The 15,092-nt window shown below is 36.6% G+C and overlaps 1 protein-coding gene across 5 annotated transcripts in view; it reads left to right on the forward strand.

Moving 5' to 3' along the window:
- LOC124555207 (GATOR complex protein NPRL2) overlaps positions 1–15,092 on the forward strand; it is a 163,376-nt gene that overhangs the window by 110,532 nt on the left and 37,752 nt on the right. The window lies entirely within an intron of this gene.

Genomic DNA, 15,092 nt, shown 5'->3' on the forward strand with positions numbered 1-15,092 from the left:
GTGATCTGAGTCTGCATTTCAAATATCTACAAAATATTTTACATGACCTTCATACAGTCTGAAAGATTATTAGTAAGTCTTCAGATGACTGTGAGATCACTATAGTCCCAGACAGATTATGTAAACTTAAGAATATACACCAGTCTGTATTTATGAATTACTGTCCCATTAAGGAAGAGTGGATGACAAATTATAAGCTGAAGCTCATCTGAAATTCTGTCACAGACGCCTTAGCTTTGTTGACATTAATGCATTACCTGAAAAGAGCATACTTTATTTCTATGTTGCAAATGTGTAGAATATGTCAACTTTTGAAATACCTTTTAAGTGAGCCATTTACACATTGGCACAACAACTCTTTCTCTCATTGTTTTTACTCCACACATATTAACACCGTGGTGCATGATTTTAACTGCAATGGACAGCTTTTAATGATCACTTCTGTGGCCTTTTCAATTAGTCATGAGGCTGCAAATTCATGTAGGGCACAACACAAGTAGGGAGTGCGCACTGCAATGGGCAGTGTACATTTGTGTCGTCAGGGCTGAATGAAAACACCAAAGAAGCGACCATTAACAGCTGTCCACTGTAGTGTAAACTCTGAGCCACAGGATAAATATGAAAAGAATGAAAATTTTCTGGTGGAGTTTACTGTAAACCAACATTTAATAATTATGATGTGCTTGTTCCATTTGGATAATGAAAGCAGAGAGAGAGGAAAAAAAGGCTGGTATCATTGCTTTATTTTGTGTGTATGGGGGCGGTGATTTGTGAAATGTAGTTTATTTGTCTCTTAATGCACATAATCTGACTCATTTGATTCAAGTACATGACACATGTCAAAATTGGAGTAAAATTTCACCATAAACATAAAACAGCTGATTTTAACAAACAGCATCATTATCATAATAATACAATTTCGTTATATATACATACAATAATCATAATAATAATACAATTTTGTTATATATACATACAATAATATGTAACACCTAATTACTCCTTGCTCAAATTATCATTTCACCCTGTATGAATTCTTGTATTGAGTAGTAGCATTCCTTCCACAGAATCTGCTGTAGCCTCATTTTTAGAACTTCTAGCTTTGTATTAAATATGTTTTTGCCCATTAACTTGTTATATATTGTCATCCCCATGTACAGTTTAGTGCATGTATATAATTTCAGGTGGTGTGTGGGTAGCATGAAATTATTTTACGATTCTCCTCAAACAATTTTTGTCTGTTGTGTAGGAAGATTATAATTTCATAAGTGAGGTGCTGTTATGTCACACACTGTTATAATGGCTTTAGTGGGTCTCCCATCCCACTGAGCAGAGTTTTTATTTTTTAATGATAATATAATATTTTCCACATCCTTTATTGTGACTGCTTTAAAAATCTATAAGGCGCTATGCTGCTTGTTGGGGTCCAAAGTGATTTACTTTACTCTGATACTCTGCTGCATGACTTTGCCAGATTTATGAAGAACTCATTTAAATAACTCTGGTATTTGAGCTTGGTTTACAATAAAGCTATCGTCTATTTTAATCCTAGATATTTCATTAGTACTTACTCCAACACCTAACCCTGATTAGACAATGGACAACACTGCTTTTGTCTTACTTTTATGTTGTACAATGAACTTATTGTTTGCTCTTTGTTTGGCTGCTTTCACAACTTTTATAAATATAGATTTATAATGATGTACATACTCAGCACGTATTTACATTTTCATTATATTTCAGTTCATTGTGGAGTTTCCTCATCCTAGCACTAGAAGTTTTTATACCCTGAGTTATCCATTTAAGTTTATTAGTCTTCTGTTACATATGTTTCCAAGTGGAAAAACTTCATTAAACATTTCAAGAAAGCTAGTTACAGATTTGTTAACGTTACTGTTACTGGAAATAAAGCTGTTCTGAAGCCATTCAGTCTCTCATAACTTATTTCTAAATGTAAATGAATTTTTTTCGTTGAAGTTCTTTTTCATGTGGCTTTTGTTGCATGAACTTACTGAGTTAATTTTTGGTAGTCCAGTTAACAATGCAGAGTGGTCATAGAGTCCTAAATCTATGCAAAATTTATAAACATCTTGAAATACATAAGTTTTTAGAATTTTGTCAATACAGGTCACTGACTGCATTTACTCTAATACTTTGCATGAATTTTACTTTGAAGCCAAAGTTTATTTAGTTAGTGAATTTGATATGTCATTGCTTTCAAGTATGATAGTAATAGCTGCTGACTTCAATATTAGTATCTTTTTCCTTTTTCCTTTACTGAGTTTTTCAGGCAGGCAATGAAATTTCACCAGAAAAGCTTCAATTGTAGCTTTCTCTGGTACTCTGTAAATAGAAACTACCATGACATTTAGGTCCCTCAATTCGACACAGTAGCTTTCAAATATACATTCTTCATTCAAATGGTTAAAATAATTTCTTATTTCATATTTTATATTGGAATGTGCAAGTATGTAAGAGTCTCCATGTGGTTTCTCTAATCTACAAAAGCTGTTGGTTAATTAAAAATTTTCAATTTTATTAAGATTTTTAATATTGTCAAAAGTAAAACAATGTTCATTGAGACAAATAAGTTTTATGTTTCTACATTCAGATAGAATAATGTGTGATTTGTTCACTTTGACCTTTTTTTTTTTTTGAAAGGTCAACACTTAGACCATTTATTTCAAGTGTTTGATGTAGTGACATTCTTTCCTATTTATGTTCTCACGCTTACTCTTTCATGGTACCATTTTGGTCTTGCTGTTTTCGTTACCAAACACTGTTTCTCATCGCCATCATTTCTTATAAGGTATCCCATTTTTCCGAATTTTACATGTCTCAAGGGACATTTTACTAAGAATTTTGGATCCTAACCTATTTAAATGCAGACTGTCTTTACCCAAATATTTATTGCTTAATAACGTATTCAAATTTATAGACTCGGCTCCTAAACCATCACAGTTTTCTTTAAATTATGATTTATTCACTCTATATTTGTAGAGGTTACTGGCAGATTGAATTAAATTTCTTGTTTAACTTACAATTTCCTCTTCAGTGTTGCTTCTAAGAGAATTTGTACCTACACGGATGAAGACTCATTTGTAATTCGTCCAAGATGCCTCTGCTGAACCATCCTATGAGTTATATATGATGCTAAAGTGTATCTTCAACTGGTGGGTCTTGATTCTTGGACAAATGTCTATTGGGGAAATTGGCACCACCACATTTTTCAGCAGAGACTCGCCTATAACAAGGAATTTGTGTTTTTTGCTCTGTTTTTCATTACTGAAACATATCAAATCCTTTTTATTGTATGGTACACTTGTCCACTTTATTTTCAGTTATAGAGACTAATGGGTGAGTTTCTTCTGTAGGTGTAGCAGCCTCATTATTTGAGGTAATAACTGTATCATTCCACCCTGTTTTGGTGTTATTTTCGTCTATCGCCACAGCCATTTTGCAAAGACATTTTTTCCCATGTTTCAGGTCACAATTTTCTTTCTTCTGCACTTGTAATTCGGCTTTTAAAGTGTCAGTGTTGCTAAGAAGCACTCTAATAATTTCTTCCTGCAAACTCACTGTGGAAGCTAGTTTTATGTTTTCGTACTGCAAGCAGTCAAGGCGTGACCAGTGAATATTCTCTAATAAATTCTAAGCATATTTTTGTACACATTTTATGCAGCCAGAAGTTGCACTTCACACATAGAATTCCTTTTACAACCAATTTCTGACACTTTCTACATGATGTGCTATTTAACTGTTGTCAGTTTATGAGCATTGTGTCATTGCACTTTTCAGTGGGCACCGTCTCGTAGTCTGTGAACTTTTCTGTCTGTTTTTACTATCAGGTAAGCAGAATGAAATCTGTGGCAAATAATTATAAAATATTTAGAGGAAACATTAAAGTAATAATATATTTTGGCTTTTATTTGAAGAGAAGTTGTGCAGTCCAGATCAATTTAAGAACAGCAGCCATAGGTAAGCAGGATGGTTTGGTGATGTGGATGGGCCTAGTCAATTTTTAGATGCAATTATTACAGTTTTAGAACCTGGGTAAGGAAAGCATATCTCCAGAGACATTGCTCTTACTGTAAAAGCCATATTGTGATAGTGTTATCACAGTGACCAACATGTGCAGTTTCCATGTTTAGTTGGGTGAAATTTAAACAAGTTTTCTTTTATTCCTGTCACTTTCATATCCACTAGGGTAATTCTTTTTTCTGTGTACACCACTCCAATATTTCTTGGAGTATTTTGTAACCTCTTACTTGAATGTTCTGTTTTCTGTCTGTTTTGCTCAGACATTCTCTAATTTCCCCTTTCCTTGTTATATCCCCAAAATATTCATCATTGCTCACTCTCCTTTTTCATATAAGGACTCATCAACTGTTCATATGATCTTGATCTTAACATTATAACAGGCTGTAAGTATGTCTTAAAATATAGGACGCTGAGAATATGTATGTTATGTCCAGGAACTCTTCGCATGCTCCTGGACTGAAGTCGACCAAATTTAGCACAGGAACTCCTTGCCCAGAAAGGACCTACTATTGGGGGGGGGGGGGGGGGGGGAGTGAAGGAGGAGGTTATAATGCTCTAGTTGTGACATTTACAGTGATACGTGTGTTACTTAAGCCCCTGCCATATAGGGGCTAAAGTCCTGTATGATAGGTGTGTTGTGTGGGAATAGTATCGACCTACATTACAAACCTGCTGTGTAGGTCAGCTTACATGTCAGAGGCAAGCAATAGTTTTCCAGCAGCTGATGTCTTGTGAACTCATGTGGACAAGAGTAATCGGATGTGGAAAGGAGTAATCGAGCTTGGTAGTCAATTTGATAGTAATTGGATATTTCTACTGGCCACTGAATTGAAACACATCAGCCAAACTCTCATCTGAAAAATAGCCTAAACTTGATAGCACTGGAATACCCATAGCATTCGGTAGTAGTGCAATGCTACTTTAATTTGCCATGTATCGACTACACTTTCACTTTACAATTTGTACAGAAACCAGATGGCAGTTATAAGAGTCGAGGGGCATGAGAGGGAAGCAGTGGTTGGTAAGGGAGTGAGACAGGGTTGTAGCCTCTCCCCGATGTTATTCAGTCTGTATATTGAGCAAGCAATAAAGGAAACAAAAGAAAAATTTGGAGTAGGTATTAAAATCCAAGAAGAAATGAAAACTTTGAGGTTCGCCGATGACATTGTAATTCTGTCAGAGAGAGCAAAGGACTTGGAAGAGCAGTTGAATGGAATGGACAGTGTCTTGAAAGGAGGATATAAGACGAACATCAACAAAAGCAAAACGAGGATAATGGAATGTAGTCGAATTAAGTTGGGTGATGCTGAGGGAATTAGATTAGGAAATGAGACACTTAAAGTAGGAAAGGAGTTTTGCTATTTGGGGAGCAAAATAACTGATGATGGTCGAAGTAGAGTGGATTTAAGATGTAGACCGGCAATGGCAAGGAAAGCGTTTCTGAAGAAGAGAAATTTGTTAACATAGAGTATTGATTTAAGTGTCAGGAAGTCGTTTCTGAAAGTATTTGTATGGAGTGTAGCTATGTCTGGAAATGAAACATGGATGATAAATAGTTTAGACAAGAAGAGAATAGAAGCTTTCGAAATGTGGTGCTACAGAAGAATGCTGAAGGTTAGGTGGGTAGATCATGTAACTAATGAGGAGGTATTGAATAGGGTTGGGGAGAAGAGAAGTTTGTGGCACAACTTGACTAGAAGAAGGGATCGGCTGGTAGGACATGTTCTGAGGCATCAAGGGATCACAAATTTAGCATTGGAGGGCAGTGTGGAGGGTAAAAATCGTAGAGGGAGACCAAGAGATGAATACACTAAACAGATTCAGAAGGATGTAAGGATAGAGTAGCATGGAGAGCTGCATCAAACCAGTTTCAGGACTGAAGACCACAACAACAACATGGACTACAAAAATTATACATATATTATCACCAGTAAGGACAAAAAGTTTTGGAAGGTAATACTGAACACATTACCAGATGGCATTGAATAACTAGACTGACAACCCCCATGTGAAAGAAATACCTTAGACACTCTGATTTTAAGTGACCCATTCTATTCAAGGTTGTTATCAAAGAGACAGGGTTTAGCAGCTATGATGTCTTTACTGAGACAGTGGCCACCCATAGTCATAGGATCATTGAGAAATTTAGAAAATTAGTATACAGATGAAACAACCACGTGTTGCATATTATTTGATTTATTACTGGTTTCGCTCATCAGACAAAAACATTTTTAGATATTTATTACTCTAATGGCAGCGCACTGAAAGTTTAAATCTCCTCTTAGCATCATTGTCAGATCTTCGTGGTGTACATTACTTCCTAATAGTCACAGTATCCTCTATAGGTGATGCCTGTGTTTGCTAAGCTAGGAAAGTGTTTGGGAAGCTAGGAAAGTACTGGTGTTTGGTAGAACGGAAAGTCACTAACAGACTACTTAAAATGAAATTGAGAATGTCTATATAAAATTTGACAAACACAGAAGAGCTGTAGCTAGAGCTCACACACATCTAGATAAATACTTAGCAAGTAATGAAAGATAGCAAATATCCACCCTGGTTTAATGATACCATTTAGGGAATGATGCAAAAGTAAGATTTCTATCCTGTTTGCTACAAAAGGGAATATAGGGCAAATTATGGAGGAAACTTAATTGTAGCTCATGCATCCATAAGAAGTGCTAGGTGTGAAGCATACAATAAGTATCATAATTAGAGTGTGGCCAAAGAATCATCAGAAAATTATAGGGAGTCATGGACATATGTAAAGTCAGCTAATGAATTCAAAACTTCTATCCAGTTTAACAGATTATCTTGTGCTGAAATTAAACACAGCAGGCAGAAAACTGGTATACTAAAGCCTGTATTTAAAAAAATTATCTACACACTTTGATCACCTGCTAATGAGAGACATTGAAGTCAGCATCTCTGGTATTGGAAAACAATTAAGACGACTCAAAGTTGATATGGCACAAGGCCCTGATGAAATTTCGGTTGAATTATACGTGGAGTACACTACAGTGCCTCATAGTGAACAGACATATAAGCATGCCAACACAAGTGTGCCCTTACAGTTACCAGTGGGCTTGGATCACAGTTTTCGTAAACTCATTGTATGTTTCCAATTTGACAAAGAGACAGATTTCCATTTGAAATACAAATCATCACAAGAGCTATGAATCATGATACACTGCTGACAAATATGATAGCTTACTTCAGAAAAGAGTACACTAAAAGAGTCTAAAATACCCCATGCTATTTGCTCTCTTCTCTAGACAGCACACACTATCAATAGTATAAGAAGTCCTTTTCACAATTACACAAGCAGGTCAACATCAGATGGTAACTCCTCCACTATGAGAACTCCAGTTCTGTCACTTTTGTCATGTTATCCACCAATGTTTTGAAACTAAAATGATCTTGTTAGCTTTGTGCTGAAAATCATTTGCTTCTGAGGTCACATATTGTGTGTGGCCCTCACAACATCAGGAACAACCTCCTCTAACCAGGGAATTGTCCTATAAGACATGTGAAAACCTTCCCTGAAACTTTTACACAGGAAGAAGACGACAAAAGAAATGCACTGCCAAAATTTTAGCTGATAAGAGACACTGCAAGTATTTTGTAAAAAATGTTAAAGTTACACATTTTTGCCACACGAAGAACAGCTTATAACAGCAGTTTGTACAGCCGTGCCCACTGCACACTTAGCATGTGGCTTGGCGAATCAGTAACGCAATGCCTCATAGCGAAATTGTCCAGAGTTCGCAGACACCAATTTTAAGCACCTAAAGCCTGGTTTACAATGGAGTGAATGGAAGTGAACATGTGCGATGAGCATTTGCAGAAAATTCACTACCGTTTGCTTATATATGGGTAGAACCGTTTATACTAGAGAGAATAGAAGAGAACACAAGGTAGCAAACATTGCCTATAAACACTGTATTATTAGTTTTTAGTTTTTGAAGCTAATATTCAGCATGCAGGATACAACTCTAACTTGTTAGAGCCACAATGCAAAACTTTGGTATTCAGTGACAATTATTTTGCATAGTGAGCACACTGTTCTTGACTGAGTTTGCAAAATGGCGCAAGGTTTCCTAAAACAAAAATGGTGTAGTGGCAAAGCATGCACTTCGTGATCCAGAGAGTGCAGGGTCAAATCCTGTTCAGACCACAACTTTTTCACAATGATTTTTAACACAGCATTCACTTCTTACAGATGTTGTAGTGGCCACGTAAGACATGTAGTTCAGATTCCTCATTAAACGGCAGGTCTCCATTTTCTGATTAGATAACTGGGGAAGGTTAGGGACACGGAAGTAGCTGCAGTGGCATCCAGTTGTAAGACCTGCAAGAGGCCTACTGGGTACACCAGACAGAATTTTTTTTTTTTTGCTCATATTTGTTAGTTTAAATTATTCACAGTTTTCTGAATAACCTCACAGTGACAGTTCAGTTCTTGCACATGTAATTCTGAAAAAGTGGCTAGCAAAGAAAATAAAATCAGGGCAGTGTTTGATGTCACAGATGACTTGCATCAATGAGGACTTGTAATTTGTTGAAATGAAATGTGTCTTGCAGTACTTCATTTTATAACAAGTCCTGTAGGCCATTCCTTTTAATAATGTTTGAATGTTGTACATTTGACTATCAGCGAAATAGTTCTTTGTTTATTCCCCATAATCGTCACAAAAATTTGAAGTGTCTATTGAATGACAAAAACATTTTTCTTGCACCAGGCATACCGAACAACGGAAAAATTGATGCAGTCAGGCACTTCGCAGTAACCACTAGTTTTATTTAGACAGGACTGTGATGGAGTCAGAAATGGTCCCGGCCAATGTTCTGCATATTGCGCTGCATGCCAGGCATACTTGATCAAATTTGTAAAGTGTGGTGAAGAAAAATGGTAATGCACAAATGACTGGAGCTTTTTAAGAGTACTGTTCCACTGGTAAACCTGAAATGAGAGAGAGGTATAGGAAATTATGTTGTCTGATAATTTCCTGAAAAATGCTTTCCACTGCCGAAAATATTCTTTATCGAGAGAGTGAATCGCACTAGTAGTTCCATGTGGAATCCACATTAAATCTACATATTTTTTGTCACCCTCCACAAAAACAGAGGCATCGTTATGTCCAGACCATGAATCCAACAAAAGCAAGAATTAGTTTCTGTGGCTGGTAGGAATACTTTTAAAACGAAAATGTTGAAAATTATTCTTTCCCATTTTTCCAGATTTTGATATGTTGATTAAAAGATTTTTGCAATTAAACAGTCCATTTCTTATATTTGGTCCTAATTTGCCTTGTGGTTCTTGAAGACAGACATATACAGCTGTGGAAACAGTAAACAACTCATACTTATCACGGGCATTATCGTATACGAATGTGTTATTGCATTCATTGATTGGGCAACTGGCTCCATCTTTTTTTCACCCCGAAATGATAAAGTGCGGTGTGCATGCCGTTCTTTCATTAAACCTGACTGATCAGTGTTATAAACAGCACTTGCAAGGATAACAGCAAGTTTTGTCTTTACATCAGCTATGAATTTCTCTGTAGCATTGTCTATCACTGGCAGCTGCTCTACATGTTTGTGTGACGAAAATGTGGTAATTGTGCGACTTCCTATTCTGTATGATTTCTTGAACCTGCGTAGGCAGGTCGATGAAGCCTGGAAATTAGCAGTGTTCATGTCGCATGCAATTTGAAAGACCCAGTCTCATAGATCTCCATTGGTAATGGTGTATAGCCTCTCGCGAGCAGCTCGAAATCTTTCGAACAGTTTTTCATTCAGATGGTTTCAGGTTTCCATTTGGTGCATATTTCTTACTTCACATAATTCATTCTTCCACTTGTACAGTTCACACTCCGATTTTACAAAATGAAAATGCCTTTGCACACTGCATAACTTCAAGCGTTTTTGCCCTCCTTTGTTTAACCAACATTTCAGTGCCCGAAAGCTGTAGCAGTACTCTTTTTCTTCTTCAGAACTGTTACAACTGATGTCATCCGAACCACAATTCATGGGATCATCACAGTCGTTTCTAATTTCTTCTAACGTATTCACAATTTCAAATGAATGTCGAGGAAATCAACTAGCAAATGACACATATGTATTTCCTCAGGAGAAGTAAGTGATTTTGGCTGGAAACCACATTCTTCATATTTCATCGTTGGTAAATTGAGAATGTTAATTGGATTCCACATTACTGTGAAACTGGAAGAAAAAAAAGGGGTAGTATTAGCAGGCATGCCTTACAAAAGCACAATAAATATTAATTCAGCTTTATCTGTATTGTCAACATTTACCATTACTGCAAAAAGCAACTGATAATTTGTAACAGATGTTACTGGAGTGGCTAATTTGAGAGAATAGTAACTGTGTACTGTAGTGTCAGAGAAACTATCAATGAATTGTAACTTGAAATGTCCTTTACAAATTACGATCTGGTTGTGTTGTGTTTCCTGTTTACAAATGTACTGCCAACCTCGGTTTTGTGTGTGCCTAGTGGTGCGTGCGCAGTTGTTACAGTGCCAGTAGGGTGTACATTTCTACCGCCGCCTGGCGCGCTACAAATTTGGCAATTTTCAGCTATTTTTTTTAATACTTGCAGTGCCTGTTAGTAGCTAAAATTTTGACAGTGCATTTCTTTCATTGTCTTCTTCCACTATAAAAAAAAAAAAAAAAATTCAGGATAAATTTCGACATGTTGTATTGGACCATCCCTTTGTAAGACAGCCCAGTCCTGAAGTCTATGTCTATAGTCATTTCTGATACATTATTCAGTTGCCCATTTCTCATCAGTATGAAATATAACACTACAGACGAAGTAACCACAAAGGATGACCTTTCCATGTAGGACATCACCAATGGAGCCGTGTTCAGCATTTCATCTTAATGCTATATTCAATGCTCTGCCAGTTGGAACCATATACGTCAGCCTTAACTTGACTCTCTCTCTCTCTCTCTCTCTCTCTCTCTCTCTCTCTCTCTCTCTCCCTCCCCCTCTCACAATCATTGTAGTGAATCTATCAGTGTGTGAATTCATTTATTGTGCTCTGTTGTAGAATAGCATATTCTTAGTCTCTTTGCTAGAACAAAGTTTATAAAACTTTGAGTACTGTAATTTTTAATATGATCATCACCACCATCATTATACCGTGCCTTGGCGATACCATTAAACCACCTTTGTAACCATCACTTACTTATTACACCTACCTGTCACAAATCACATAAATTTTGTATTATTAATTATTTTCTCTTTTAACCTATTAAGGATTACACATAATTGAATAATATCTAAGAATACAGTACATGATCCCATCAGTATCATCACCACCACTGGAAAAAAACTCAGATAAACAAGCAATAGCCAAAAAGGACAAGTCAAAAACCACCAGACCATTTCACAGTGATGTTTGATGAGTCTGATAAGAACCTGTCCACAAAAGTAATAGACAGAGATCTACCAGATGGAACCAACCAGTTCCTCTTCTGAACCCTCAGCTGTCATATTATTAAAATCTTGACAGCAAGGAAAAAATATAGAAGTTGACAAATGCTGGTGATAAAATTTCTCTCATACTGCGTTGGAAGCTAAGTAGGCCCAGGGCTTATGTAGCAGAACTGTTATTACTAGCACAGGAAAGGCAGACATTCTGATACATCCATGCTAAGGGGTTACAGCTAGGGATGGCTAAACCAGACCGGTTAAAATTGATACTATGTTTTAGTTTTGAATAACTGATATTTTCCTGTATTTGTTTGGCCTTGATTATAATGATTATAACAGGTGGGTTTTTTACTGATAACTGGGTAAAAATGGAAATTCCAATTAGCCATTGCACCATTGCAAAATTTTTTGCTTTTTAATTAAATCTTGTTCAAAAATGCGTAATTTTTGTTCGTAAAATTTCCATTGATCTGAAATATTGTGCTATAATAGAAAATGGGAAAAGTTATTGGTGCTATTTCAGTAACTATGCCAATGGAAATCAGAAATAAACACATGGCATAAGAAGTGATACAGTGTTGCTGAAATAATAAGGCACCTGTTACTGTGTGGTGTGGCCTGTTAGATGGTATGTGTGTACATGCAATGTGCAAGGCTTACCCCATAGGGTCTATATAGTCGTTTCTCATTGCCTTCATCAGACATTAGTTGCATTACAGAATGACATTATCCATAGTCTGGAAGTATTTTACGAAGTGCACTATCAGTAAAGCAAAGTTCACTGTTTACTTTGAAAGATTAAAAATGGGAGGAGCCACAACAAACTTGCAACATCATATGTGCAGAAAACTTAAAACTTAACGGCTCATTCATAGTTTACAATAAAAATTGAAAGTAGCTGATCTGCTGTCTGTGTCTACATAACATGCCTTTATCTGGTTGTAGCTCTTGAAACGGACAAATTAATGTGAATAATAGTTCTTTAACCTTAGTATTGACCCTTTACCATGGACTATTCATAATGCCCAAATAGTGATATGATCTTAGATTACAACATTGTTTTTGAGCAAAGTTTTAAAAAAAATGGTCTCACTAGGAGAATACTAGTGATTTTTTTGTAGTATTCAACCACTCTATTACTTTTCAAGAAAAGCAGCGAATGATGGACAGACTGAGTTTTCTTTTATTTGACTAATTTAATTTAGTATTTTGATTCTATATATCTTGAAACAGAGAGCATCAAAATTTTTCAGTCATTTAGTTTCTACATTTATTACAGAAAACAGTAGGAACCCACAAGTGAAAATTGGTTATTTTGAGCAGTTTTGACACTCAGGTTAAACTAGTGATGGAAAAAAAGATGTTACCAAAAACCAATTGTTTCAATTATTGCCGCCATCCCTAGTTGTAGTCTCTGTTGTTAGTGAAACATATCACACCTTACCTCTGCCTCATATCATCAGCTTTCAAAGTAGTGCTACAAGTGTGTGTATGGCGTATAGGATAAATGGTTAACATATTTTCTCTTTATCTGCCCCACATCCCCTCCTCCAATGACATTGTGTCCAAAAGGAATCTTGCTCCACAGCTGCCTCACCCATTTCTCATATGTGCTGCAAGATTCTGCCAACACATTCCTGCAAATTAAAGATGTTGAAAGTCTTGTTCCTTCAGAAACTCACTAGCTTCTAAAAATAGGACAGGACTCCCACTTCAGTACTAGTATAGGACTGTTCTCCATCGTAGATGTCTAGTTACACTCTCTGATCTCCACGTACAATGCATAGCAAGAAATGGTCATGTTTTGCATTCCAGTGACTATTTTCCAGTCAGATACACAAAGTCGGTTAAGCAGTGTCCAAAAGGAAACAATGAAACTAGCTGCCCAGCAAGGTTAATAGGAAGCTCTACAGTGTACTGGTTGTTTGAGAGCCGCATGACAATCTCCAGGAGTGAGGAATCACATTGCATATGCATCTACTCCTCAGCCTTCAGGTCATTTATGAAGACACCTTGTTCTCTTGGGGAGTTATGACTTCCACATAGGCCTAAAGACCATACATGTAGCTATGCAAAGGTTTGAATATCAATTAATCTCAACGATCTCACTTTTTAAAACTGCCTTATTGTTCAAAAGAACAAGAATAGGTTGTTGCAAGTACTTGCGGACTTGAAAAGTTATTCACCAACTCATTGTAAATACAGGAAGGCATCAGAATGTTTCCAGAGTGTACATCACAAAATACACAGGGTGAACCCAAACTCCACTGACAACATTTCAGAGGTGGTTCAAGGATATTTTCTTGATATTTTTCTATAAAGGACTCATTGTCTCCTTGGCTTGTTACAGAGTAATAAAATAATTATAATTTATTCAGTTCATCATCCCAGTTACCTTTGTTTATTTGTAAATATTTTCACGAAAGTGAAAAAATTGGTAATATGCAGACATCAAAATGCACAACACAGAGTAATAGAACAACCATGAGATGCAAAAGTACTGCGATGTGGTTGCCATTGCTACAGGAACAGTTCAGAATATTGGTGTTATGTTTCTGTCCCATTGCTTTCATTGAACCCGTACATGAGGTGCATAACACTGAACACTTCGTCAGTAAAACTATTTGTACTGCTGTGTGTCACTGTTAACGTACAACTAACATTGTCAGAAAAACAAACTGGAGACAGAACTGAGCACTACTGAATGAAAGCTTGAAGACAGAGAGTAAAGTATACATTACTGTTGTCATCGACAAGTATCAGGAGAGAATGGAACAAGTGTGTTTCCAACCAACACACACAGCATATACCACGGACATTTGAACTGTCTTGTGCATGTTTTCAGTGCAGTACAGATAGAAGGAATAAATGGGGTAAGAAGTCAAATGAAATGCAATTACTCTTTAATGAGCTGCAGGAGACCATGGGTCTTTGATGCCAGAATACTCATAAATTCCCCTGAACAATGCCATAAATTGTGTTGGTGGAATTTGGATTCGAGCTGTTCCGCTGTCATAGTGATGAAAGGGAAAATTCAAACATCATATGGTGACATGGCCAATGGTTGGAGCCTTATGCCAATGCTAGTGCCAATGTACTACTTGATCTGGTGTTCACCTCTCTGTGACAGTGGAAAGGACTGGGCTGGACTTCACATTCATCAATACTGAATCACATAGTTTTAATTGCTCCATCTGTGTATGAAAATGAGACTTAGCTATGTTTTTAGATTGTGATACTGCATCTGTCAACCAAATCTAGTACAGCATGTTGGGGCACATTGACAACAAACTCAAGAAAATCAACCTGCAAAGCTTTGATAAAATAAAGCAAATAGGACAGTTTTCCATCCTCTCTGCCTCTCAATTTGGAGAATGACTGAAAGTGCAGAGCTCATTATTTGTGGCCAGATTAACAGTTTTGGTGTTCCTCCTGTGATAGCCCTTGCACACCAACATACCAGTTGCATTTCACCATAAGCTAAATGGAAGAATGAGCTGAACATACCCATTTTAAATTTTCTACATGTGTGTGATTTTTCTCATTGCCTATTTGAAACTGTCCTGGCCATCATATGTAAAGGATTGGAAGT

Source organism: Schistocerca americana, chromosome X, assembly GCF_021461395.2.
Source record: "Schistocerca americana isolate TAMUIC-IGC-003095 chromosome X, iqSchAmer2.1, whole genome shotgun sequence".
NCBI classification, from domain to species: Eukaryota; Metazoa; Arthropoda; class Insecta; order Orthoptera; family Acrididae; genus Schistocerca; species Schistocerca americana.